General features: G+C 38.7%; 1 pseudogene; it reads left to right on the top strand.

Moving 5' to 3' along the window:
- The first annotated feature begins 295 nt into the window (after positions 1-295).
- Positions 296-26,835, top strand: LOC135445146 (centromere protein J-like; annotated as a pseudogene).
- Positions 26,836-27,420: the final 585 nt, after the last annotated feature.

Genomic DNA, 27,420 nt, shown 5'->3' with positions numbered 1-27,420 from the left:
GCATAGCCTCACATGTGAGACCTGTGGGAAGGGACACGTGAGTTCTGCACCTCTTGCTGCTGTCAACCTCCTGTGTCACCTCTGCCTCCTCAGCCACATTCTGGTGCAAGGCAGGTGGGAAGGTTGTAGAAACTGCACTGCTTGTCTTCTATGGGACTGGGATGTTTGGGAATATTTAGTGTGTAGCTGGAGAAGACTAAGGGATGAACACAAACGTTTGTATTCCTGTTGTTGGACCAGAAAGTCCTTCCAGTGCGTTGCAAAGGACTTCAACAGCACTGACTGTATTTACATGATGAAGTGAGTTATACAGTTCCTGCTACAGCAACAATGTGTGGTATGAATGAGCAAGTAAAGACTTTTTGCTCCAGTTGTCAGCCCTAACATGACCTAAAAGAGCAACTTACCACTAGCTGACACTCAGAAGAAAAAATAATTGAAGCAGAAGCTGCCTTCTTGTGGTGAACACAGCCAGTGAGCTTCAGTAGGAAGATGCACACATTTACAATTTTGTGAAATAGAATAGAAAATTCCTGGTTAGAAAGTCTCATGTGTACAAATATTGGTTATTAAACTGTTTAATGAACTGGCTTACGAGTCACATAATTACAGACACACAAGTTGTTCAGTACTGTCTAACAGTGCCTTACTGCCACATTCTGTAGTGAACACATTAAGCAAGCACTACAAATCTCTATAGGCAGGGAACATGCATCTTAACTTATCCTTTCCATGATTCCAGCCCTAGATTTGAGGATCAAAACCCTATTTTTTTCCCACAGATTGCATCCTTCCACCGACTTAATTCAAGTGCATTCTGTAAAATGTTTTCAAAAATCAAAACCTTGTGTGTGTTTTTGAAAACACAAACATTTCTAATTATTTTAGGATGTTTATTTTTCATCTATTCATTCTATAAAGACTGTTTACATTGTCCTTTTTTCTGCTGCTTAGAGAGCAGTCAATTAAAAGACGTTTCTCTGAAACTTTTTCTGCTACTAAAGAAGAACAAGGAGAACAACTAATGGAGGAGATTTCTTCATCTCACTCTGGCATAGAGAGAAAGATGAAGACTGGCAATATGGAAGCCAGATGAGAAATTATCAGTCAGTCAGCCTGCAAACACATGTTTTCCCTTGATGGTATATATACTCTTTGTTTTAATATGCAACACAACAGCTCTTTCCTTTGCTGAGAGTGGCAGGTGTGCATGGGCAGAAATTGGGCAGGTCTATGGCCTGGCAGCTGATCTACTTCTGTATTATGGAATGCTGATCTAGCCCATATGAATGAACTGGTGTTGTAACTGTGATCTTCAAAGCATAGAAGGAAGGCAAAAGTTGGCAGGGAGAGATAAAATCTACTGATGTGCCATCACTTCTGCAGTGGCCATCAGTTTATGATGGCATCTCATTCATCCCTGTCGTTCTTCTGCCTCTTCAGCTGTGCCAAGGCCAATTTTTTTATGCCTATATATTGAACAGGGCAGTGAAGTAACCCTTACTAAAATTATCTGGAAAGAAGTGTAACATTTAACTTGGATCACTTTTCTGATTTGGTTCATCACTACACTGCAAAAGAGCACTGTGAGGCTGCTCACAATGGGCAAGAATAGATGGGCTGGCACTGGTGATGGAAAAAATGCTCAGAGTTATTATCTTTCCTCAACTGATGCACATAGAAGCAGCAGGTGTTTGGCATGCTGAGCCTCTCATCAAGTATAAAAAAGAAGCAGTAAACTTGTCGGAAAGCACAGACTGAGAGCAAATGTCATGAGAATTTTCATGTGTTAACCATATGGGGAGTTGGGCAGAGAAGGAAGACAGAGACCTCCAGAGCAGAAGGCTGGGAAGATGTGGCAGGACCATATGCATGTCTGGGCAAGTGGCCCTGTCCATGTATGCATTTTTGGATCAGCAATGAGCTTCTGAAGTCTGTCTCCCAGTCACCCCTACTTGTTGTGCTTTGGTTCACATTGTGACATTACTGTGAGCTGGATGAAAATAAAGCACAGAATGTTCTCCAGCTCTTCATGGCATTTTTGCTGTGGCACCAGGCTATATTTGGTTTGAAGCAAGCTTCACTGAAATGAGTATTGACTAATGTTGAGTCCTCTTTAGCAAGAGTTTTCCATGCAAATCTAATATTATTAGCTCATGGTGTGGTGATAGAGACAGACTGACAAATGAAAAGGCTGTCCATGGTAGAGTGGTGCTCGGTAGAGATGGAGTGTAGGGAGGACAGTGATGTGCTGCACAACCAGCACTTCTGTTAACCCAATAATTTTTTTAATATTTAGTAGAAATTGTTAATAAGTGACTAAATTAAGGGTCAAGTACATTTCCTTTGAAATATGTTCATGTATGCTGTACTATGCTTCATTTTGAGCCAGCTTTCATTATCACCCTCTACAACATTATAGACATTATTTTTTTCTACCCTATCACTCTTCACCATCTAATCCAAGCCATTCCATCAGAAATACAGTGAATTCTTTGTCATTGTCATCAGCCCTACTCTGAAGAAAATGACTGAAATGTTTTTTCTTCTGACTATTTTTTACCTATTTCTGAGGACCAACAAGTCAAAAACTTTTGCTTGCTGAAAGCATAATTAATGCTTGGTCTAGACAGGATATTTTAAAGTGAGAGCTGGATTCACACAATAGGGAGATTTTACTAACAATCTTCCCATTTTAAAAGAATTGCAGAGACTGTTTACAGTTCTTAACTCCATATCACCTCCACACAATTTATCAAAAGAAAACTAAATAAAGAATGTTACGAATAAGTACCTTCCTTTTCCTTGCCTAGGCAAATCACACCAGAAATTGGTGTTTAGACAGAAGACTTCTGAAAAATTTGTTGAAGAGCAACTTAAAACTTTTCTCATATAAAAACAGCAGAAGGAACAACAGGTACTGTTGCTATTGGTGTATTCACTTTGGTTTTTAACAAATCCCCATGGACAGAGATACTACGGGGGCTCTGTTTGGGTTCATTACATGCTAACACATTTTTCCACTGCTCTTTCATGTGATATTGGAAGAAGAAAGGCTGTATCACAATACATTCCTCCATGATTTCCCACTGAATTCCTCTGTTTCCACCTATTTTCTGGGTCATAGTTTATGCCCAGGTCTCAAGACACTTAGTTAAATTAGACATCAAGGTTGACTCTGTTTGCTCCATAATAACTGGTCTCTTATGTGCCACTGCTGTGAGAATGGAGGCATTTCCAAATACAGGTTTTATACAAAGGTCATGTACAGTGGGAGTGTTCTGCTTTTTGCCATGGGTACAGTTTGAGATGAGCTTATGCCTGACACCTCTAGGTGTCAGCCTCAACATTTAGTCCAGCTTGGTGACTTGGAAGTTTCATCACTTGTGTGTTTCATCACTCAGAAATTTTCTCCAGGTCTCCTTGGCAAAACAACATTTCAAAATGATGTATTTATGTGAAAACTATTGTAAAAACTACTGAGAAAACTACTCTAAAAATTATTGCCAAAACTACTGAAACTTCCCCTGAAAACAAAGAAGGACAGAACTTTTCTTATCTTCTATCATATAGACATTTAGCACCATCTTAACCCTTTGACTCTATTAATGAATGAGTTAATGGAGGCATCACATAGAGACTGCTTCTAAAACAGTGTTTCTCCCACCTTCCCTGGAATGCTAGGACTGTTTTTTATGCACTCAGTTATCCATACCCAGAGTCTTTCAGATTTCTGGTTTCAATTTCTTCAGTTATTGTAAATATCTTCCTTTCTGGAGAATGATTCTGTCTGTGATTGTCAGGATTTTATTTTTATTTTCTTCCAGAGCAAGCAAAAACTAACACCTCCAAAGGTTTTTTCTGAAATTAAGAGAAGGCATGGCAAGGCTCAGAAAAATTAAACAGAAGCCTTTAAAAGAAGACAGCAAGCATTCCAAACCAGAAGAGCTGGTTTGAATTACTGGGGTCATTTGTCCTAGTCTGACCAAGTGAACAGAGGCATATTGCAGCCAGGGGAATGTGCTCAGCTAAATCTGCAGGTCAGTAGCTCCATGCAGATGGATTCACATGAAAAAAAAAAGCAGACTGTGCTTTGGCTGACAGGGAGAGAAAGGTTAAGACTGACTGTGAAAAAAAAGTAGTTGAACAAAGTGCAGAAGAAAAATAAGATGGGGGAGATGAAGACTCAAAGGAAAATCTTGGTGACTCACCACAGAGAAGATGGCCTGAAATCCTGCAACCATGTCCCAAGACAGTGACAGACACAAACCTACAAGTAGGTGACTGATCTTAGAGACTCATTGCATGAATCCTCTAGGAAAAGCAGGCAAAACTGCTGGAAGATTTATAGAGGGTACTCTGCAAAAGGACCTAGGTGGGGTGGATCAGCCTCTGGAAGGTCATCTCATAGAGGGAGCAAAAACTCCCTAGGAAGTCCTACAGAGGCACAATGCCTGTGTATGTATGGTGTAGGATGTAGATACAAATCATCCAGGAGGCAGAGTGGAGAACAGGTCCTGCATTCACACAGGGTCAGAAGTGAGTTCAGGTCTGCCCACAGGAAGTTGTTCTGGGGAGCCAGAACTCAGAAACCCAAGGCAAATCCGTACTGGGCTTAAGATGGTAAATGACAAGATAATATCAATTACTTGTAGCTCACCTGAGGCTGTGGAGAAGGCAAGTTCATCCTCAACCTTGCAGCAAGAGTGGAAAAAGAAGGGAACAGTTTTCTCGACACAGGAAGTTGCATCTTTCTCCTGTGAGTCAATTTGCTTACCCCCAAAATGTGATGATGACCCCAAATCTCACCATGCTCAATATCCCTCCCAACATGTGCCTCAGGGAGCAGATCACACTGACAGACATTGGGATCTTCCTGATGGTGATTATCCTAGCAATAAACCCAGTGGAACAGAAGAAAAATCTCTGTTAGGAAATACAGCAGATCACCACCAAGAAAACAATATACATTCAAGCAATTTCAGGTCAACAAGATGTCTCCTGCAGCAGAAGCAGAAGTGATTCTAGTGCTGGAGCTGTTGGTCTGAAAGGGAGCAAGGCTCCCTCTTCTTTTCAGCAGTCCCTATTTCATTTCACAAGATTGAAAAGGAGAGAGCATGAGCTTGAGTCAAAGAATGGGAAGAGGGCCAGCAATGTTAAAATCTTACATCTGCCATCTTCAAGAGTGGAGTTTCCTAGTTTCAAAATTAAAGAATTCCCTGAAGTGGAGGAACTACAGAAAAAAACCTGTTTGCAGAGACATTGGGTAAGAACTACCCAAGTTTTGATTTGTGTTTATTTTTCATTGGGGAAAAGCTTTTGTCTTGGATTTATGACTCATTCTGCCTGTGCTCCCTAGCTACATGCCCACCTCTGTCGGTATTTCTCAGAAATATTGGAAAAAAACAGAGATGAGAGAAGAATACATCTGCAAGCTCCTAGCTTCTCTATCATTGCTAGTCATTCTTCCTAAGTCTGTTGTTGGAGGTTCACCTTCAGGTGCAGACTTTTGATCCCATGAAATGGGTGCAGTGTTGAATGAATCCTTGAAGTCAGGGCTAGATTTCCCTGTAGCTTAGGTATGACTCACCCTTTGACAGTGAAATGTTCACATTTTTTATTTAAGTTCCTCAGAGATACCATATGTGACTTTTTAAAAAATGGGTAAATTACCTCCCAAATTTGCATGTTTTTTCTCCTAAGACTCAGAAAGCTTCAGATCAGTGACAATGTTACAATTTCCTAAGAACATCTTCACTCAGTTTTTCCTTAATGTGATCCCAGCTTTTTGGTCAATCGTTGTTTCTCAGCTTTGGACCCTTACTTCTTGATCTTACTTCTGGTAATGAAATGGTGTCCTGCTTCAGCAGTCCATTTTATTAAACAGGTTCCTGACATTTCTTAGTTTCCACTGAATGATTTCCCACACCTTGATTCCTCATCCTAGATCCATTTGCTTTCTCTTTATGTAAGACCAGTCAGAATAAGTTTTCCTATCTGTAATAATCACCAGGGCAGAAATATTCACTTCTGATGGCTCTCAATTGCTCTGTCACAATCCACTAAGCACACTATACTCTGTGTCAGACTTATGTTAAAAAAGGTTTCCTGAGGCCTCTTTGGAAGTTACATTCGTATTAAAGAGGAACCATCACGTGGCATTCACAGTCCTAAAAAGGAGTTCAGCTACTGACACTAATATACACCAAATCTGTTTCATTTGCTGAATTTGTAGGGTTTCGATTGCAGTACTAAGACCTATGGGAAGGGAATACTTGCATAATTAGGCAAAACACATAAATTATTTTTGATAGCTTAAGCAATAAAGCTTATTGCACTTATGATGAAGTCAGTGGTTTTAAAAACATAGTGAGGGTCCATAAATATTCACATAAAGGTTCTGGGTATTATCATAGATACCTGTCCAGAAGAAACCTGGAGCATTCTTAGCAGAAGATTAGAGACTGATGTACACCACGGAAGAATCCCTTCACTGACTGTGGTGAGAGAAGAAATTGAGGAAGCAACACATTTTTCCAGATAAATGTGTACACACAAGAAACTGATTTGTGGGTGCAGTGAATAAAATAATTTTTTTTTAGAATCCTTAAAAACAGGTTGCTAAATTCTTACTTGCCAGCTAGCTTTCTTTCCAGGGACATCTGTGTTGTTTTTGAACTGAAACTCTTATTTAGCCATCTAGATTAAAAGTAAAGCACCTCACTGAAGTAGGCCAGCTCTCAAAACACTTCTGCAGTTAGGGTCTAAAGTTGAGTAATGCCAAATGCTTCCCATAATTTGCTGAATATCTTTGGATTACAGTGAGAGCAGTAAGAAGTTATGCTAATTTTTTTTAATATAAAATCAGGCTGCTGATATGGTAAAGGATGAACTTCTTACGTTCACATCAGGGTAGCACATATTTCTGAGGTTAACAAAAAGTGTAGAGCACACATCAATGTCAACAGCATTCTTATTTCAGGAATACTAATCTTTTGATCAGAATGAGAATGTGTTTGATACCATATAAATTTAAGTTGAAAGTTCAAGAGAGTTGCTTTTGTAATTTGTATTTATTAAATACTGTAAAAGTTTTAGTTCGGTTTGGTTTTTGTTTACATCTTCAAGGAAGAAAAATAACACAAAATCCCTGCAATCAATAATTTTGGAACTATGGGGTTTGTAATGGAAGTATCTTCACAGCACTAACTAATTGTAGGCTAAACAAATGCCTCTAATAAAAATTGAGCTTGCTTACAATCAAATTAAAGAAGAACCCTGAATGTGATGAAATCTGTTAGAAATTAGTAGGTGCCATCTACTATAAACACAGAAAAGATTGTTTTCCTCTTTGCATTTCAAAACTAGTTCTTAACTGGTGCAAAATTAGCATAATTTAGTATCTAGTTTTTAGTATTTAGTTTTTAGGTCTTTTTAGTTTTTGATATATTATGCAAAGTAAAAAATTATTTTTCAGATCTGCTTGTCCATTCTTCTTCTTTTCAAAGATGATGGGAATAGTGCAAAAGGCTATTTTGCATTTATTGGTTTGTATCATTTTCTCCTCTAGTTGCCTTTCAACAAATTGCTCGCACTGTATTAAAAATTAATGATTTCATTAAAGATCCTTCCTGTATCTCTTGTTGACCATGATAGGTGTTCCAGATGTATTTGTGGGATCTGGCAATTCATCAAACTACTAATGAAATTAAGTGCTGCTTTTACTTTTACTGCTGTAAATTTTGACTGTGGAGTGATGTGCTGGTGCAGAATTACTGCAGTGCCAAATTCTGCCAGCACTGTATTCTCTGCCTGCTGACCTTGCTGCCTTACCAATGCAATTACTTTGGCTTTTTCATAATAACGCATATTTTTAAAAGAGCTTGCATGGATTTATTCATGTCATTAGCCACAGTAGCCTCTAGCATTTCCACACAGATGTTTATCCAAAAATGCCTGCCCAGTATAGTGTGTACATCTTTTCACTCACTTTTTCTAATTTATGAGCTAAAACTAATTGCAAAAGGCAGCTTGTCCTCCCTGGCCGTGTTGGCCCCATGCTGATTTATGCAATCCGAGAATCTGCTTTGCATTTTTAAATCAGTAACCCTGTTAGGAGCATAAGATGACTGCCCATTGATAACAGTTCACTTGTGCTGCGTGGCAACTTGTGCTCCCTGGAAGCAATGAAAATCCTTTTCAGAGCAGCACAACATGCCCAAACCTGCCCAAACCTATCCATTCCTTTGTTTCCAAGCACTTTGTTTTCAGATCTTTCCAGGCACAAACAATATAAGCAAGAGGGTAAAACCAGTTGGGATGCAGTGTCTTGTGTGTGTCTGGTGCCTAAGAGAGCCTGGACAGTGCTCAAGGCATCAGCCTGTGGCTCCAACCCCTGCAGCACTGAGGCTGTTCTGCTGGCACTGGGTGTCAGCCAGAGGATTCTGTGTGATGGTAATTTTCTTGTTCCTCCAACAAGTGCAGCTTGTTTGCCATTTTTAATGCACAATTTCCTTATACTATGGAATCTGCACACTTTCTGGACCAATTGCAGCAGCCAACGTGTTGGTCGTTGGTTTATTTTTTCCTACCTGCATCTCACTGAAAAACTCGTCTAGGAAAAAAGACTTTTGCTTCATGTATGATCTTGCTTCACAGGCAGCCCTGTCTCAATTTTCCTCATGCAGAGGTGTGCCTGGCATGCAAGCAAGAATTTCAGTTTGTGCAAAATGCTTAGCCATTTCTAATGTATGTTCTGTGTTCTGCACCTAGCTCCTATTTGTAATTTATTGCTGGGCTATGAACTGTTCATCAACAGCTCCAAAGTGTCTCAAGTGCTCCTGGTATCCTTGGTTATTGCATTTCCTCAGGTCAGGACCTGTTTTCAGCCTTAACTTAACACAGTACTGTTCAATCTGCAGTGGAAAATGGTGAACATAGATCTTGCATGTTACCTGTTTTATAGTGCATTGTATTTCAGAGTAACTAATCTGGATATGGAGGCTAGACATAATCATACATGGGCTCTATTTGTTCATTCAGTTTGATTATTTTGAGGAGAATTAATACTTATATTGACTGTTGTTGAGGCTTTCTCCATCCTGCTTTTAACCAGAATATTAGTCAAGTTTATTTAGAATAGAAAACAGCAACAGCAATGACATTAGGTAATTAATTACAAAGAGCAGCAGGACATAGGGAGTTTGTTTTTCTCTTAGTATCTGTGAGAACTTTCACATTTTGCTCCTGAGGTGCTAAATTCTTTTACTGAGAGGGAAATATGAGGTCATGGCTGCCTCAGGGCTGAGGTTATATGCCTGCAGTTCATGTTTCTTTTTGAGTAATAGTGAAGGACAGATGGTGGCTGTACGTCATGAAGGGAGCTGGAAGCTCACTTTTTATTTGTTACCAGGAAGCTCACAAATAATTTCACGTCAGATTAAAAATTAACTAAGAGGTTAGATCACAGTCAAATAATTAAGCTCTGCTTGAGGATATAGAAAGATTTGTATTCTTCTTTGTATTTGATTCATGTTTCTGAGTGTTTAGTGACTCTCCAGATCAGTCCTGTTTTTAGCCATTGAGTTCAAAGGCAAATCTCTTCTGAACACCCACATTTAACTCTTGGAGCGTGTTTACCTGTGGAAAGTAAATGCTCTATCCCATTTCATTCGGGTCCATGGCTAATCTGACTTGTAGTAATGACTGGGCAGATGAAAGTACAGCCCAGTCCCCAGCTTTGCATGATTGCAGGGCTTCAAAGATGTGCTGGCAGGCAACAAGCTGTGCCTTCCACAGGTCTGCCCTAATTTAGCTATCTGAATACAAAACATGCTTAAAAGCCTCTAAGTTCACAGTCATTATATTGTCAAAAATTTCAATTAGAATTCTTTCCAGCTGCTAAATAGAAGAAATTTTGCAGGTGAACGCATGCATGAGTGTTCCCAGGGAGGAAGTACCTTAATTTTGACAAGTGCTGATAACTGCTTGCCACTCCAGCAGTATCAGCATATGAGGGACATGTCCAGCCCCTCCAAAGATCATGCCCAAAGAAGGTACATTTGAAGACAGTCCTTCATTACAGTTTCATATGCCAATTTCATAGTCTTTGTTTATTTTGTGAGCAGAACATGAATAAACCATCTCGAGACTGTCAGGAGCCAGGAGTTGACTCACACTTTGGAATACAATAGAGATCAAGCTCACTTACTGCAGAAAGAAAAAATTGCCCAGAGCAAGTTCAAAGGAACAGCTAGAGTCATTGGAGAACATGTGAAATCAGAAGAAATGCAAGTAAGCTGTCTTCTGTAGAATAAATATTCAGTTCTTATCAATTAATATCCTTCCATACAAACATCCTGTGGTTTTTCCTGTATCTTTCCATTTTCTACACATGGCAAATAATTGATGCCACTTCTTTAGAATAGTTAGATATACAGTGAAGATTTTAATTTTAATTATATATTGCTTTGGCTTGTGTTTTAAATGTACATCCCTTTCTTTTGCATTAGAAAAAAAATTAGGTTGTGCCTACCACTTTTTAAGGATGTTAAAATATTCCCATGTTCCTCATACTTCCTTGTACTGATTTGCTCAGCTGAGCTGGCTCTTGAAAAATTTCCAACTCCTGCATAGTAAACTTTCCTACTTGTAAATATTAGGACTCATTGTGCCATGTGCAACACAGTTAATGGCCATCATTCTCATTCCTGTGTTGAGTATTGGTTATTATTTTTTTCTTTACACTATCCTGATCTTTGACTTTGAGGTATTTTATCATATCTAGCCCTGTGTCTAACTACCTAACCTGCCTAATTACATCCCCAAATCATTTATTATGTTGTTTTTCTCAATTCCTTTAGGGGATTCTATCTTTTTAAAGATTTTATTTCAGGCTTCTTAGTGATAAAATCATCTCTGATTATCTGTGGCCATTATCCCTGTAAAAAACAACTAGACATAATATGACTTGAGGGGCAATTTTCTAAAAGAATTACTGATAAACAGAGAAAAAAATGGTAAATCATGTGAAGCCAATGACAGAGATGGGGCAGCTGAAAGACATATTTTTACAAAATAAAAGAATGGGCAATAGTAAAGCTCAGAAATGTCTGGAACAATGTTCTGCTGCAAAAGGATATCTAAACCAAACTGATATATTTGACAGCAAACTGACATTTTGAATTACTTTCATGATCAAAAAGCTTCAGAATAATTAAAACTGGCAACATAGTAGTTTGTTCAAAATTTCTATACTTTGTTTTTCATTTGTACATTTTTGAGATACATATTTTTGGACCATGCATATAGTAAATGTTTTTTCTCCTTATCTTGCATATTTGTCTACAAGTCGCATTTGCAACAGGAAATGTTTCAGTGAGGCCATTTCAGCATTTTGATTTTAAATGTTTTGAATGTACTCGCTGCACAATATTTTAAAATTTCAGTTTTCTTTTCACATGGGTTTAGAAAAAAAAATAGAATTTTTTCCAGGGAATAGTTGTGTTTCTTGACTATGCCTAGCTCTAGAGATGGAATTTGATAGCATTGCTTTTTGTTCCCACCTGAAATACATAATGAGTGCAGGTTCAAAAATTTAATTTTCCAAAAAACAAAACCAACATATTTTGGGGTTATTTATCTCTGAAATTCCCAACTTCAGAAGTCTGCTGCTTTTCAAAAATGACTGGATGTGCCAAATTCAGAGGTGGCAGCTCACAGCTAAGAAAGGAATGTGATCAGGATCAAATGGGCAGACACACAAGTGTCTGCAAAGTGAGAAAGGGTTGCATTCAACAATTGGTTGACTGCAGAGCAAACTGCACATTTCTAGCTCGACTTCACCAGTATTCTCTTTGCACTCTCCAGCATTAGTGCCCTGAAGGAAAAGGACCCAGTGTTTGCATCAGCATGGGTAAAGGAAAAAGGGAGAAGGCAAAAATAATGGAGATGGATGCATATGGAAATGTCATCTCCCAATTTCATTACTTTCATTTTCAATTCAATTGAAAATTATGTCTTTGCAATCCCCTGCTGTTTGTGAGAAGGATCAAAGTATTCCAGTCCCCTTTTAACCACATGAAGATCTGATTACCTGACATTCATGTCATTAAAATCTACCTTGCATTCTAGCCTTTTCTTAAAGACATTAGTTGACATTTAATGCTGATTATTTGCATGATTAGTTTGAATTTTGTGGTTTTCTTCAGCACGGACTTGTGTCTGCTCATTTTGTAACAATTGGTTTGTTTTAAATATAGGAGTTCGCAAAGTAGTTTTTTGTTGTTGTTTGGGGAGTGGGTTTCTTTGTTGAAATAATTTCAAATGTGATTGGTTTTTTATTGCATACTTTAATACTGTAGACCTTTAAGCAGAACAAAAGGCTCCATGCTGGCTTCTGGATATGTAAGGTGGGCATGCCTAGGTCAGAGCAGGCAATGTCATGGCACACTTCTATTTTTTCACTGACAGATATTAAAAGAGCAGATTGCTGGACTGCAGGAGGAGTTCCAGAGAACTGAGTCCTACTGGTGTGCTGCCTGCAGCAAACTGAGGGACCAGGTTGAGTTGCTGACCAGGCAGAATGTGGAGCTTTGAGATGAGATCAGAGCTTCAGGATATCAGAGACAGAAAGCAGAAAAAAAACCCCCAAAGCCATAACTTTCATGGACAGAAAATCAGAGACCCTGGTAGTGGCAGATACTCTCTGCTTAATACAGTTTGAAAAATTCAGTAGTTTTTCTTTGGAGCTGTCATGTGTGAATACTGTCCCTCCTCTCCTGCTTAGCCTGAAGGTAGGAAAGTCAGCTCTACGTTGAGCCATGTTAAAATACACTCTTTGTGTGGCCCTCTTCCACCTAGCCTTTTCATCCAGGAGGTGTGCAGCTTTGCCAGGTGATACAGCCAGCCTATCATAGACACTTAGGTCAGATATCTCCCTCCACTAACCAGGAAGGAACTCTAGATAACTAATTTACTTTCAGTGACTAAATTAAAGCCTCCTAAAAAGCCTCCTGAAAACAATTCTACTCTTTATATATATAGTGCCATTTACCTGTTCCATAAAACATCTCTTCAACCTGGAAGAAATACAGCTGGACCTTCTATTAAATCTTAGTTCTTATTTTAAACTGTAAATTTTAAACTGCTGTAAACTTTCTGGAAGGAAACACCATCAGTGGCTTGCATTACAGAAGCACAAGTTGAATTCTTAAATAGGAGTTACACTGGGATAAAACAGGAGGAATAAACAGAGTGGAAAATACAGCTGGCTAATGTAAATGTCTTTGCTAATCTCTGGAAATCAAAATGATTTAATCACAGGTTTACAAAGTGTCTTGTAAATTTTTTATTCAATATTTCACTTGTTTAATGTACTTGTAGGGTTTTACTTGCTCCATTAGTATATAACTGAGTAACTTCTTGTAAGGGAGTTAAAGGAAATTAAAGTTACTCACTTTTTGCACAGGAGAGAGCAAGTCTTCGTGAAATTAAATGGTTCATACTAGAATTCAAAAGAAACCTGAAATTTGGGTTGAGTGGATAATTTCATTCCCTTGTGTGTATTCAAGGGAGAAAAATACATGCTTTGAGAGATCAGTTTCAGCCTGTGTGTGTCAAGGAAACTAGAAAAACCAATTATCTCCTAGGTGGTCTAGTCTGATGAGATGAACCCTACACTTCTGCAGAATGGCTGAACCTAGAAGAAAATGAAATTGAGCCATTTTCTCTTAGGCATTTCTCTTATTTTCAAATCTAATTTCTAGCAAGGTATCTTCAAAACATGTTAGAACCACCAACAAACCTGTCCTTTGCTTTATTGGAGTGGAGTTTTGTGTCTCTTTTTTATTTGATTGTAATGGACTCGTGAATGAAATTTTTCACCTAACACTTACATTTCACTTAAAATGTAATTTGAAGTTAAATTTCACTCCATTTTTACTTTTCCAATGCTTATCTGCTCTTATAACTCATCATTTTATAGATTGTGAAGGTCAGAATAAAAAGATTAGTCACAGGCGCAAAAATCAAAATACATAAAAATCCCAGTAAAAGCAAGGATAAAAAAAGTTAAGTAACTTCTGCTGTTGGCCAGATTTCTGTTTCATTTCTACCACTTTGCTGATATAAAGCTACTACTCAAGACACTGAATATTTTTGTTGTGTAAAAGTAATAATAGGATACTCTATATGAAGATGCTAGTATCAAGACAGTTTTTGTCTGATACTGGGGACTTTCAGACCCTAGCAGAACAGCATGTGGAATTTCATTTATTGTGTTTAAATGTCATAATTTTTATGAAAAGAAAATGGCTTTGAGTCAGATGGCTTTGAAGGCTGTCTGATTCTGCTATGTGTGACTTGAACTTAAAATTATATATTTATAACAAATTCTCCACTGTGTTTCAGAAACTATTCTGTGAGGGACAGCATCTTCATCCACACCAGAAGAAAGTTCATGGAGAGATAATCACAAGAGCAACATCATCTCTCTTGTGGGGCTGAAGACATCTTTGCAAAAACACTTCCTTGGAGATGTAAATAATTAGGTATGCATCCCTTCTACCAGTAGTCCCTTTTCCAGAGCTTCAAATACATATTTAAAAGAACATTATTTGGAATCAAAATTTCCACAAATGACAGTGTGTATAAGCATGATCATATTTTCTTGCTTGTGCATAAATATGAATTTATGAATTGTAGATTTTCTTCTGGTTTTGCAGTAGCAGGAGAAAAAACATCTTTCCCCCTCCTTTCTAGACCTAGCTGAATTGTGTGTTGTTTTCAAAGAATTTTCCAAACTTGTTGCAGCTGCTACTCCACAGGCTGATTTTACAGGGAATCCCCTTGCCTTGGCAAACCATAAATCTATTATTTTGCCATTCAAGGCTTTACTTGCCAACATGTAACAGTGTCCTTCTCCCAGTTCAACTCAGTGGGAAAACCACTCTGATTTTTACAAGCTGTGACAAGTTAGCTCAGTATGTCAAGTCAGATGCTTATTTCTGGCTAGTGTGCCCATGACTGCTCCTTCACAGCCAGCTTACCACATTTCTAACACATCTCATTGTTTAGAATTTAGATATATAAATATCTCTTTATGCTTTTCTTTCTTTTGGCTTTGCATTTCTTGATTCATATTATGGACACCTTGGATATCACAAGTCCCTTTTCTCACTTTTAGTCAGATTTGGTTGAAATCTATGCTGTGTTCAAGTGTAAAATCTCTCTGAAATTAATCTTTTCTACTGGAAAGTATTCCTTTGGCTACAGGAAAACTTGGATTAGCCAACACACTCTGCTGTCTGCCTGTATAGGGACTGAAATAAAATGTAAAATATATCAGATGAGAAGGGAGGCAACTGTTCCACCATAGTGAGCATGACAGCGTGTCTGTGTTTGAAAGTCGCTAGACAGTAATTTCAATGAATTCTATACAGTTCCAGATATGAAAAGAGATATTGATGATTTCCTCCTATGGCACACAGCCACGGGCAATAAAAATTGTGACTTCAGCAACAGTTTTGAGAAGGGGGAAGTTGAGGACAGCAGACTTTTGGGCTCACTGCTATCTGGGCTTTCGCCATCTAGCCGGGGTTGGATCCAGTCCGTCTGGAATCCAGCACAAGCATGAGCTAGACTGGTGGGCATAGTGCCCAGATGTCCTGAGTGAACTCTAAAATGTTTGACAGAGACACATGCTCTTTATCTGATCTGATGGCACAGAAAGACTTTACAGTGAATAGAGTGGCTGCCAGTTGCTGGACTCTAGAATTGAAGTCTCAGGTAAATGGAACATTAAACAGAAGCCCAAAATCCGTGTCATAGCAATAGATCTGCACATGGTGACTCACTTGCATTTTCTTTGCATTTGAGCTCTTTTGCTAGCAGGTGGATGCTTTCCCTCGCAGATCCTGTGAATCTGGATAATTCTGAATTTTGGATGTAGATTAAAAAAACCTATCATACTACTTCTATCCAAAATTGAGAAACAGCATAGGGACACATCTAAGTGAATAGGGGTTGTCAGGGATTGGAATGGGCTGAACAGAGAAATGGTGGCATCACCATCCTTGGCACTGTTTAAAAAATGGGTGGATATGGCACTTTGTTACATGGTTTAGTGGTGGACTTGACAGTTCTATGTCAATGGTTGGAACTGATGATCTGAGAGTCTTTTGCAACCTAAAATATTTTATGGTTCTTGGAAAATGTTCGTCTTCTATAACATATGTAAGTTAAAGCTAGCTTGGACTGGTGAGTTTAATCAGCTGTAACCACAAACAAATTGCCATCTGACTTTTTTTTGTCAAATCTAATAGAATTTGAGGATATGCACAAAAACAGTTGGTGATCAAGTCTGAATAATTATCAGTTTTTACATCAGTTTCATCTTTGTTAAAGGTACAAATATTTTGTAGACATGATTTTATGAAGTAAAAGAAAAAACAACCAAGAGCTGGCCCACATCTCTGAAAAATATGTATTCTGGTTACCTATAATACTTTTAAGGAAGACCTCTATTTGTGCTGTAACATGACCTAGCTGGTGAGGAGCTGTCCAATTCAAGTTGTGCTTTAGTGAGACAAGAGAAATGTCCATTTTAACTGCACATCATTAATGGTTCTTTCAGACTATGAAAGAATGAACAGATGGGCCAAAATAGTTATTATTTATTAATTATTAATGCTTACTAACATGTATACTCTGAAAACAACTTGATTTCTGAATGCAGCTCATTAGTTAGAGCAAGTTTCCAGTTTCCTGCCCAACAGGCATCTGTGGATAGATTTTCATTATTTCTGTGAAAAAAGATGAGTTTATTTGCCTGGCAGGGTTGGAAGTGCGAGGAGGGATGGGGAATTCCACTGAAAGGTATACTGACAGCACTTTTTAACATTTCAGCCAAGGTCAAATATGCTTACTTCCAACCTTAGATGGATTTTGCTGTCTAATCTTGCAAGGGGTTTTGATGAACTTTGAGCATGTCATTTCCTTGCCTGTGAACATTCTTCTGACAAATTACTAACCCTCAAGTAGGGAAGGTCTGTGAATATGTGAACAGACTTTCACAGCATTTGAACTTTGCTTCATCCATGAGTACTTGTTGCTTTTTCTCAGGTTTTTTATTTGTTGGAGGGAATGTGAACCCTACATGACACAAACTGTGAATTTTTGAAGGTAATAAGAGACCCTTATTTATGAGAATTGACAAGTGAGAGATTTCTGGGACAATTTGTTGAAGAACTGTAGATATTAACAGCTGAGAGGCAAAAGCTTATTACAAAATGTAACTGATTATTGTTGAGCATGAAGATCCAGGAGAACATATTTTTAGAATTCCTTGGTCTAGGCGGACACCCAGTAACAATACTTCCTCCTGCTCTCCACCACCTTCCTGATAGCATAGATCTGTAGAACTAGAGGAATTTCAAGAGGTCCCTGCTTTTGCCAAGAACCAATCAGTGTCACTGGTGGCAATTCAAGCTGTGTTTCACTAGCTTCCATGACAAAGATACAGAATGAACTGCCTGTATGTTCTTTTATGAAGTTGAGTTTCATTACTAAACTACACCTCTTTTCTTGTCACCAGCTGATATGGTGATTAATATTTTTTGTTTTCTGTGAAGATTGGAAAAAACCCTATCTACCTTGTGCATGTTGGGATGCTCCTTCTTCCTCTAACCCTGTAGCCCCTTTCCATCAAGGGTCTGCATTTACTGGTCATCCACATATTTCTAATGAAGAAAATTGAGATAATTTGATGGCTTTGTTTATGAAAGCGATGGAATTGAAAGAATCTTTATCAAGAACCCAGTCATATGTGATTAGTCGAAATACTTAGTATCTGAGTTTCTTAAAAAGTGCAGAGCAAAGTTGTAGTGGTTGCCAGGGATACAGTGATGGCTCTGAATTTTCAAATGATCTCTTAGACTGACATTCCTCTGAATAAAAACAGTGACTGCATATGATTCCTGTAAGCCTGTCTGGATTCCTTTGACATTATTGCTTTAAAAATAGGTATACTAGTGTATGCAATGCATAAAAAATGAAATCTGGCTTTTACAATGGCATGTGTAGCAGGAACTGTTCTGCATGGATGCTCCATCAGCTGAATTGGCTGATACATCTCATCATGTTCATGGAAACAGTGCTACTTTCTCTGACTACATCTGGCCATAAAGTATCTTCTATTTACAAGTCGTATGTAAGATTTTTACAAGCTTCAATTGCAACATTCTTTCTATAACAAACCACAAGGAAAACAAATGCTGCCACATGTTTGTGTCTCCCTGAAGCTGATGAATATTTGAGCTGCTGTGGCCCTATGGGCACTTTCTGAAGATGGTGACCCAGCTGGCTCAAAACTAACCAGGGAGCAGGAAAAGAGTTCATCTCTGCCTGATTCTACTCAATGAACCAGGTTAATTTCCTTCTGTAGCTGCTCTTGCCTCATAAAGGAGTGACTGGAAAAACGTAGCTGGGGATAGAAGAAAAGGAGCGAGACTCCAGCAATCCACGCTGAAATTGGTTTCGGCTGCTGTGAAACTGCTGCAATGGCTTTTCAAGTTCTTTTAAATGATTTGGCAGTTTCAGTCTTGAGATATTTAGCAATGAAATGATTGATTGTGTACTCTTTTTTTCTTTCTTTCTATCTCTGCAATTTCTGTGCTAATATCTCTTCATCAGAAATAGTCTTAAAGGTCCTCAGTTCTATACCTTTTGTCTCAAGCTGTAGTCCCAGGCATATTTTGACAGTTTGCCCATCCACTTTTATTTGAAAACCTGATTATATTTGAAGAACTCAGGCATATCCACACAATCTGCTTGGAGAAAATATGACCATATGTCAAATATAAACTATATTCTTTTTAACAATAAATTCTATTAATTTCTGTACTTTCCAACAACCTTGTCTGAAAGAGGTAATCAGTTGCCTTTCTCTTGCTGAAAACTGTTTTATGCTTGGAGGAAAAATTTAGCCTTTTAAAATCCTACAGTTTACTGGTGTTGCAATAGGACTGCTTTCTTGGCTTCTTCCCTCTAAGCATATATTAAATTGTAATGTCATCTATTAATATAAATAAGGCATCACCAACCACAGCAGCAGCAGATACCCTAAATTTCACTGATCACATGGAGAAAATTTTACAGCTACCAAACATTGACCATTGTTATCAGAGAAGGAGCAGTGCAGTCTTCCTGTCTGTGCTTTGTTAGTCCCATGTCCCTTGAGCAATAACTCATGGACTTGAGTAAATTAAGCTGATGGCAAATATATTCTTTCCATTAATAGCTTACACACATCTTCTCAAGCAGCCACTCTTCAGTGTGTGAGTCATTTCAAAATCAGAGTTATTGGTGCCATTTCCAACTTTTTTTTGATTGTTTCTTTGTTGCTTACCATAATGCACTTGGAAGCTTTGCATAATGCAAATGCATTATGCAAATGCATAATGCACTCTCAAGCAAACACTTGAGAGTCATTGTGTAAGTCCTGTAAATCCCAAGTATCTCATGGTGGTCATGCAGGAATACTTTGTTTACTCTGTGCTCTGTTCTAAGGTCTGCATAAAAAATTGGGGAAGTGCTTTTGAGTCTCCTTGATCTTTCAGTCTAAATAACTGCTATAGTTTGGTTGAAAATTTTTGCATCTCATTTCCCTTCTGTGGCTCACACATCCCTTAGGGTCCTACAAGTCTTGTGTCAGCCTTGATTAATGGAGATGTTTGAGATCAAAACATAGAAAGGTTGGACATGCAGCAAGTAAAAATGAACTGTTGTGCTTATTTTACTGGGCTCAGCTCAGTTGTGCTAACCTAGAGAGAGCTGGCAGGGTGGTGGGACTGAGGGATGAGAGCCTTTTAGCAGCTGCTGGCCACACACTTTGCCCCTTGGATTTGATTTGGCTTGCATTGTTGCCCAAGCACAGGGAAATGTGGGAAGCAAAACAAGACCCCAAATGCAGAGTTATGCATAAAATGTATGTATGTGCTTGAGTGTGTCTCTGTGGATACACCCAAACACACAGTTAAGCATTTTCCTAAAGTTTTAACCACTTCATGATTTGGAGATGTTTATATTAACTTAATACAAATGTATTTACTCCTTTTAGGACATAAATAGCTCTGTGCAAAAAGCTGATCCTTTGAGATCAGTGACAAAGGAGCATCAAGAAGAGAAAACATCTAACTGCTCCATTGCTAGAAGCACAGCACCAGCTGGCAGGAGGACTCTTCATCAGGGAAGACTGACACCTTTTGAAACAGACAAAGTAAGCCATCAGCAAGGTCTATTTAAACTGCTTTTATTTCCTTTATATTGTATTGTTTAGAATCTGTATTGGGATCCTGATCCTCATATGGCTGTTGCTTGGCCCTCTTTCCCTGGAACTGCATATTTTTTTGTCAGTAATTATTTAAGAGGCTGTTCATACATTGAGCTATTTAGACACCTGCAGGGAGAGTGTGAGTGTATGCTTTGAAACCTGCCCCCATTGTCCCAGAACAAGTTCAGGGGTGATCACATGCACCAAGAATTGGGGCACTGCATGGGCCAGTGGTTCCCAGAGAGGCCAGGGGCTTGGGGAACCAGGGACAGCTCATGGAGTCCAGCAGGGCTCTGCCTTTCCCACAGCCTGGGAGGAGGGCAGGCTGGGTGTGGAAGGAAAGGCCAGACCAAAATCCCAATTGTCAAAGCCCATAGTGATGAGACAGACATGGAGTCATGACAGGAAGTCATCCCATGGGTCAGGGTTGGGATTTAGATTAGCCAGGTGTGTGGCCAGGCGCAGACATTACTGCACTGCAATCCACCTTGGGCAAATGAAGCACAGCTCCCAAGAGAAGGGATGGAGGAACTGTGGGGGACTTGGCCCTGTCTGAGGCTTCTTCCAGCTCTTCCATCCTCCCTTATTTCTCTGCAACAGTCTGAACCAAGCTTAGATACCTGTACAATATCCACACACAGACAGCTAAGCTCCTAGGAAGGAGCTAAAAGTGTATAGCATGCTCTTGCCACATCATTGATAGCTCCCATGCTGAAGTGAAGCATGACCTCTAAGCCAGGGCCTCTCCATTTTTCTTCAGGTTGTACATCAGCTCTCTCCTACTGGAAGAGAAGAAGATATAGTGGTAGGAAGTCACCTGGAGCTCTCTCACATCTGAGTGGTTGTTTTAAGGAGCCCAGCTCACCTTCCTGTGTAAAAGCTAAGTGTGACAGTGTTCACAGGGGTCTTAGGCTGAGGATCTGACTCCATGTTTCAGAAGGCTTGATTTATTATTTTATGATATATATTATATTAAAACTATACTAAAAGAATAAAAAAAAGGATTTCATCAGAAGGCTAGCTAATAGAAAAAGAAGGAATGAATAACAAAGGCTTGTGTCTTGGACAGAGAGTCTGAGCCAGCTGACTGTGATTGGCCATTAATTACAAACAACCACTTGAGACCAATCACAGATGCACCTGTTGCATTCCATAGCAGATAATCATTGTTTACATTTTGTTCCTGAGGCCTCTCAGCTTCCCAGGAGAAAAAATCCTAAGAAAAGGATTTTTCAGAAAATATCATGGCTACAGGTAAGATCTGTGGAAACCTCCTGCCTGCTTAAAGTGGTCTGCAAATGACTTGGAGAAACTGGTCCCCAGCTCTTGACTCATAGAGAATGTGAGCCACAAACACATCTATGATTCTTAGAAGTATTGTCAAATTCATATTTTACAAGAGAGAGAAAGCAGATTACTGAGTTTCTTGTCCCAGAGGTTCAGGAGGTGGGACTACGAATGTAGACTGCATTTCATTTTGGTCCAGGACAAAGCACCTTTGGGAGGATGGATAAGCTGTTAGCAAACATTATCAGTGCAAGTCGCAATATATTGCAAGATTCTGAGAGCTAACACCTTTGAAAAGTCTTTCTGAGATATGTATGGAAATGTTATTCAGCAATTTTCATGTGCTTTTAATGACCCTTTTTGCTTTGATTTTTCTTACAGGGACACTTTGGCCCATTTCATATAGCTTAGAAGACATCTTCCTCTCACATAACTACAGGAAAGACACTTACAGCTTTGCACCCTGCAAGAACAATGAAGAAACAGAGGTATTTCACCATGTAACTCTATAAAATAGAGTTACAGTGAGTCTGTGGTATTAGTTTTCATAAACAGCATGCTAACTCCCATTCATTTGGCAACAATACTCTCCTGGCTTTATGTTTTTGCCTTTACTCCTTATATAAGTGCAGTCTTAAAAACAATATTGCAATGGCTTCAAATAATAGGCTGGATTCCTTTGTCAATATAGTTCTGCACAGCTGTTGAACATTAATTGATTTATGTTGTTAGTTAGCATTTTAATTTTGTCTCAGGAAGGAGAATAAGCTCTTAAAAAGACAGGAAAATTGCTAAGAGCTCAGAATAAAGTGACTTTTGTGACCCCACACTAGAGAAATGGCATAACTGCTTATGAAAACAAAGTATGTACAGACAGTCCTCCTGCTTTTCTGGATGATGAAATAAAGGTTTGAGCTACTTAAAATTGGAGCTCTTACATGAGCAGCAATTGTGTTCTTTCCATCTGTGAGGAGAAATAAAGCACACTAAAAAAAAGAAAGTATTCTGTTCCCACTTCCTATGCTATGCAGCAGACACAGCTTTAGAGATGGATCTGGCAAATTTAAGCATGGTGTTTATAGTTATTTAGTGAAACATATCATTGCCCTGTGGGGAGCAGTTCTCCCTATTCCTTCAGATCCCCTAATTCAAAATTCACCACATCTTTAAACTGTAATTAACATCAGCTCGTAACTGCCCTGGACGCTGTGTGCCAGATGTCACTTGACTTTAGGCTCCTTACACTGCCAGACTGCAAAGAGCATTTATGGTAATGGTAAACTGGAATTGTAGGATCCAGAATAGCCCTTAGTTACAGAGATAGCACCACCTCACAGCTAAGAGCCATGTAATTTGTTTTGGAAGAGTGACTCTAGCTAATACAAATACCTTTCTTTGTATATTGGTAACCCAACACCCAGAGATAGTTCCGCTCTCTGTTCTTGTGTTTATTCTCTCCATTTTGTACAGCAGAATTTTATCAGAATGCACTTTTATCACCTCCTTTTTGGACTTCCGCCTTGCTATCTTTTGCTTTGCAAGTGGAAGAAAACTGGAATTAATGTGCAACATTTCTAGTTACAAATAAAATATAAAAATTCATTGCAAATACAAGACAATACCAAAAAGAAGGGAATCTTTCCTCTGTGTGTGAAAGTAAATACCTTTTTTTACACCATTGTTTTAAGTTAGTGAACATATTTTTAAAACATTTCTGTTTATGTAACACTGACCTTGAGGTTTTCATAGTACAACCTCCAAAATCAATATTATCTAGAAGGTCAAAGTTACATCAATAAAGGAGAAAGCATGGGGAAGAGGTGCAGGAAAAAACAGAGAATCATGATAGAAAGGTAAGAGAAAATAGCTTTTTTTTTTTTTTTGTTGGGAGATATTCCCTTTTTTGTGAAAATTCTGATTAGATTGGAACAGTATGACAAAGCTGTAGTACATCTTCTGGTTGCCTTCTTCTTTGAAATCTTACCAAAAGAATTATACCATGGTATTTGATATATCCTGAACAGAAACATCTGCTACAGTATCATCAGGAAAAATGATTAATCAGAGGCTATGCTGGGTAGGAAGTCTTCTCTGACTAGCGCCCTTTTTGTAGAAGAGCATATTAATGACATTATTGCCTGCTGTAGATAAGAAGTGTCAAGCAAATATTAGGTCTGTGCATGCAGCCAAAATTAATTCTGTAATACTGAAGGTCCATACAGGACTACTTGGAAATAAATGGTTCTTAACCTACAACATGAGCAATCTGCGTTAATTCATCAAGTTCAGTCATTTTGATTCAAACAGTCCAGAACCATGCATCTCTCAAGTGATCTGTGTACCTGTGTGGAAGATGTACAAGCATATATGAAATTAGTCTGGTCAATAATTCACTAATGTTGGTCAAGAAGAAACCTGACTGTTTTCCCTTTTGCCACAGGGCTGTGCACCTTGTGCTTAACTTTAAAACAAAGTGGTGGGGTGAGAACTTGGAACATGTGCTACAAGTAAGTTCATCTTATGAAAAGAAAATTTCTTTTGTCCTCTTTTACACACAAAGGAGGCAAAAATAATGCCTGTTCTGCAGAGATAACCTTCAAAATACAAAGATGTAGCATGACTTCCTTCAAGATCCAATTTAATTGGAAGGCAGTGAGTGCAGTGCTGCTCATTTCCTTTGACTTCATCTGCATTGCATGCTCTGTGTGTCTGAAGGTAGAAGAGGAGCTTTCTGATGGACACCTAATCCTCACTTTCCACGACAGTACTAAAAAGGAGATTGGTGCTGATGAAAGCATGACAGTGATCAGCTTTTCCAATGGAGATGTAAAGAAGATCATGCCAGATCAGAGGGTGCTGGGTAACTTTTCATTTTCTTTATGGAAAATAAAATGATTAACTGATTTTCCAGCAAGGTTCTATAATTTATCTATATCTATCAATTCTGAGAGTAACTGATGAGGAAGGGTGTTGGTTTAACAAACACCTGAGCAGTGAAACTGCATGATCAAAAAAGACAGAAGTGGAAAGGCATGAAGGTAACAGTCAAATGAAAAAATAGGTAGGTAGTCAAGCAGGAGACTGAACAAAGGCAAGGGGCACGGGCAGCCAGCCATCTGAAGCAAGGACTGGTTTTTATACATTTTCATACATCATTTGTAGAGTAGGTAGCATGGAGGTTTCTTCCATGTGGGCATTATGTAAATAAAAATAGCTAATAACAATGTGGGCTAAAGTGGAAATTAGTGAGGCCTTTGCAGCACTGGGATTTTTAAAAATTAGTAGTTCATGGATGAGAGCATAGAGGTCAGAAGATGACTTTCATGTGCACACTATTCTCCTGCACTTTACAGAGGTGAAAGTAGCATCATCTGGACACAGCCATGAGGGTAAATAAGAGGAAAGAGCAGCAATGTGAACATAGCTACTTTTATGGATGACAGATGCAGAATATGACCTTGAAACGACTTTTTAAAGATGGCTTACTTTTGAGCACATTGTTATGGTTGAATCTGCTTATGCAAATATTGTGAATATGCTGCTATCATCTCACTCTCCTTCCAGATTTATTACTATGCAGATGCACAGACAACTCACACTTATCCAGATGGCCTGGAGGTGCTGCTGTTCCCTAATAATCAGATAGGTATGCAAGACCTCACTATGTGAACTGTACGTGCAGATTTATTTCTATTATGAAAGTGTAGTTTGAATTCTGACTCCAGCAGATTGGATGTTTTCTTGCCATTTCACACTGTCTTTTGCATTTCACTTTCAGCGTATTCCATCACTTCACTTCTCAGTTTCCTCCTACAAAGCAAATATAATAATGAAATGTAAATGTAGTTCTTCCAATTCTGATTATCTGATTATGCAATTCTTTAATTTTTTTTACCAGTATTGTAAATATAATTTACATCCTCACTACAATGTCAAAAAAAAAAAATCCTGACCTAGCTTTGTGTAAGGCAACCTGAAAGAACACTAGACAGACTTTTACATCATCTTCTGTACAGAAAAACATCATCCCCATGGCACACAAGAAATTGTGTTCCCAGATCACACAGTGAAATGCCTCTGCAGTGATGGATAGAAGGAAACTTCTTTCCCAGATGGCACAGTAGTAAAAGTAGAAAAGTAAGTCCTGTGTAACTAACAGGGATCACACTTTGGACACAAGTACAACAAGACAGACATTTAGAATTGTGGCTGGATTTTGAATAGTTGGGAAATTTCCAGATGAAAGGGGAAAGGATTTGTGAGATAACCCTTGTTATCTAACAAGAGTTTTGCAAGAATGTAGCACTGAAAATTCACTTCCACCTTGAATAATAGGTGACAATTCACCACTGACAAAATGACTGTGAAATATTCCTCATTTAGTTCCATGTAACTTTACACTGGCCAGAGTAGCTGGGAGATCACCAGTTGTCAGTGTCAGCAATGTGGGTACTAAAGGACTCAGGATGAGTGCTCCTGAGCTCTATTCCCAGGTGTTTGGCTCCTCCTCTAACATTGGGCAAGGACTGAGATTATCTCAGTTGGTTACAGCATGGTGCTGCTATTAAAACCAAGGCTGTGGGCTTGATCCCTGAAAGGTATCACTTAAGGGATTCACTTAAGAATTGGACTTGAAGGTCCTTTTGGGTCTCTTCCTAGTCACATTCTGTGAAGATGTATTGTCTCTCTATTCCTCCATGCAAAATGAGAAAAACAGCTTTGGGACTCTTACAAATCTCTTCTGAGGAGGAGGAAGGATCCTGCTGTAAAATGGATTTTCTGCCTGCAAAATGTCTTGAGATCCCTGCATGAAGTCATGTAAATTTTGGATCTCACCATCCATTAGCTATTATTTTACATATTGAAGTCTTTTTGTGAGACCAGGTTTCTAATGCCATTCCATGTAAACCCTGAGGTTTTCCACCTGACGTTATTTTCCTATTTCATTGAGTTGTGTTAGACAGCTCTGCGAGATAGGTTAATAAAAACAGTGTTTTCTCATCACTTCATTCATTGCTACTTCTTCCAGGAACAGAGATAAACTAGTGGTATTCAGCGATGGCCAAAGGGAGAGTCACACTGCACAGTTCAGCAGGAGGGAGTACCTGGATGGCACCGTGAAAACTCTGTTCTGCAACAGCAGACAGGAAACCAAGTACTCCACTGGATAACTCCAAATCAGAGATGAGGAGGGTAATCTCATCCTAGATAAGAGGTGATTCCTCCCTGCAGAGGGCTGCAATGCACCTATGTAGCTTAAGGCATACTCTTGGCAGGTCAGAACTGTTAGGAAGATCTGACTTGTGAAAATGAATGGATGGATCCATAGAGCTGAGATTACTTTGGTTCACAACTGGTGCTTAGATTGGAATAACATTACCTGAATGAAATGGAGACTGAAGGAGAGGCAGTCATGCCCTTTTTGTGTATTCAACATTAAAACAAATGCCCACAGTATTTCTCACCAAAGGGTTTCTTTCATGGTACTGATTACACTTTTTCTAGTTTTTCTGCAATTTGTTGTGAAAGTGACTACAATGAATAACTATGTTGTAAAAAGCCCAAATATACAGTATTTGTATGACTCCAAATATATTCAGTGCTGCCTTATGCTGACCTGTCACAGACATCTTTTGTGAAAAATCCTTTCTTGGGATTTTTCTCCCTTCTGAGAAGCTGTGGCCTCAGCAACAAAATGTAAACAATGGTTATCTGCTGCTGTGGAATGTAACAGGTGGATCCGTGATTGGTCTCCTGTGGATTTTTGGACTTACTGACCTCTCATGGCAGAGCGGGGTCTCGCT

Source organism: Zonotrichia leucophrys, chromosome 3 (genome assembly GCF_028769735.1).
Source record: "Zonotrichia leucophrys gambelii isolate GWCS_2022_RI chromosome 3, RI_Zleu_2.0, whole genome shotgun sequence".
Taxonomy (NCBI): Eukaryota; Metazoa; Chordata; class Aves; order Passeriformes; family Passerellidae; genus Zonotrichia; species Zonotrichia leucophrys.
The sequence above is the reverse complement of the archived record's forward strand: the minus strand, read 5'-3'. Positions and strand labels throughout refer to the sequence as shown.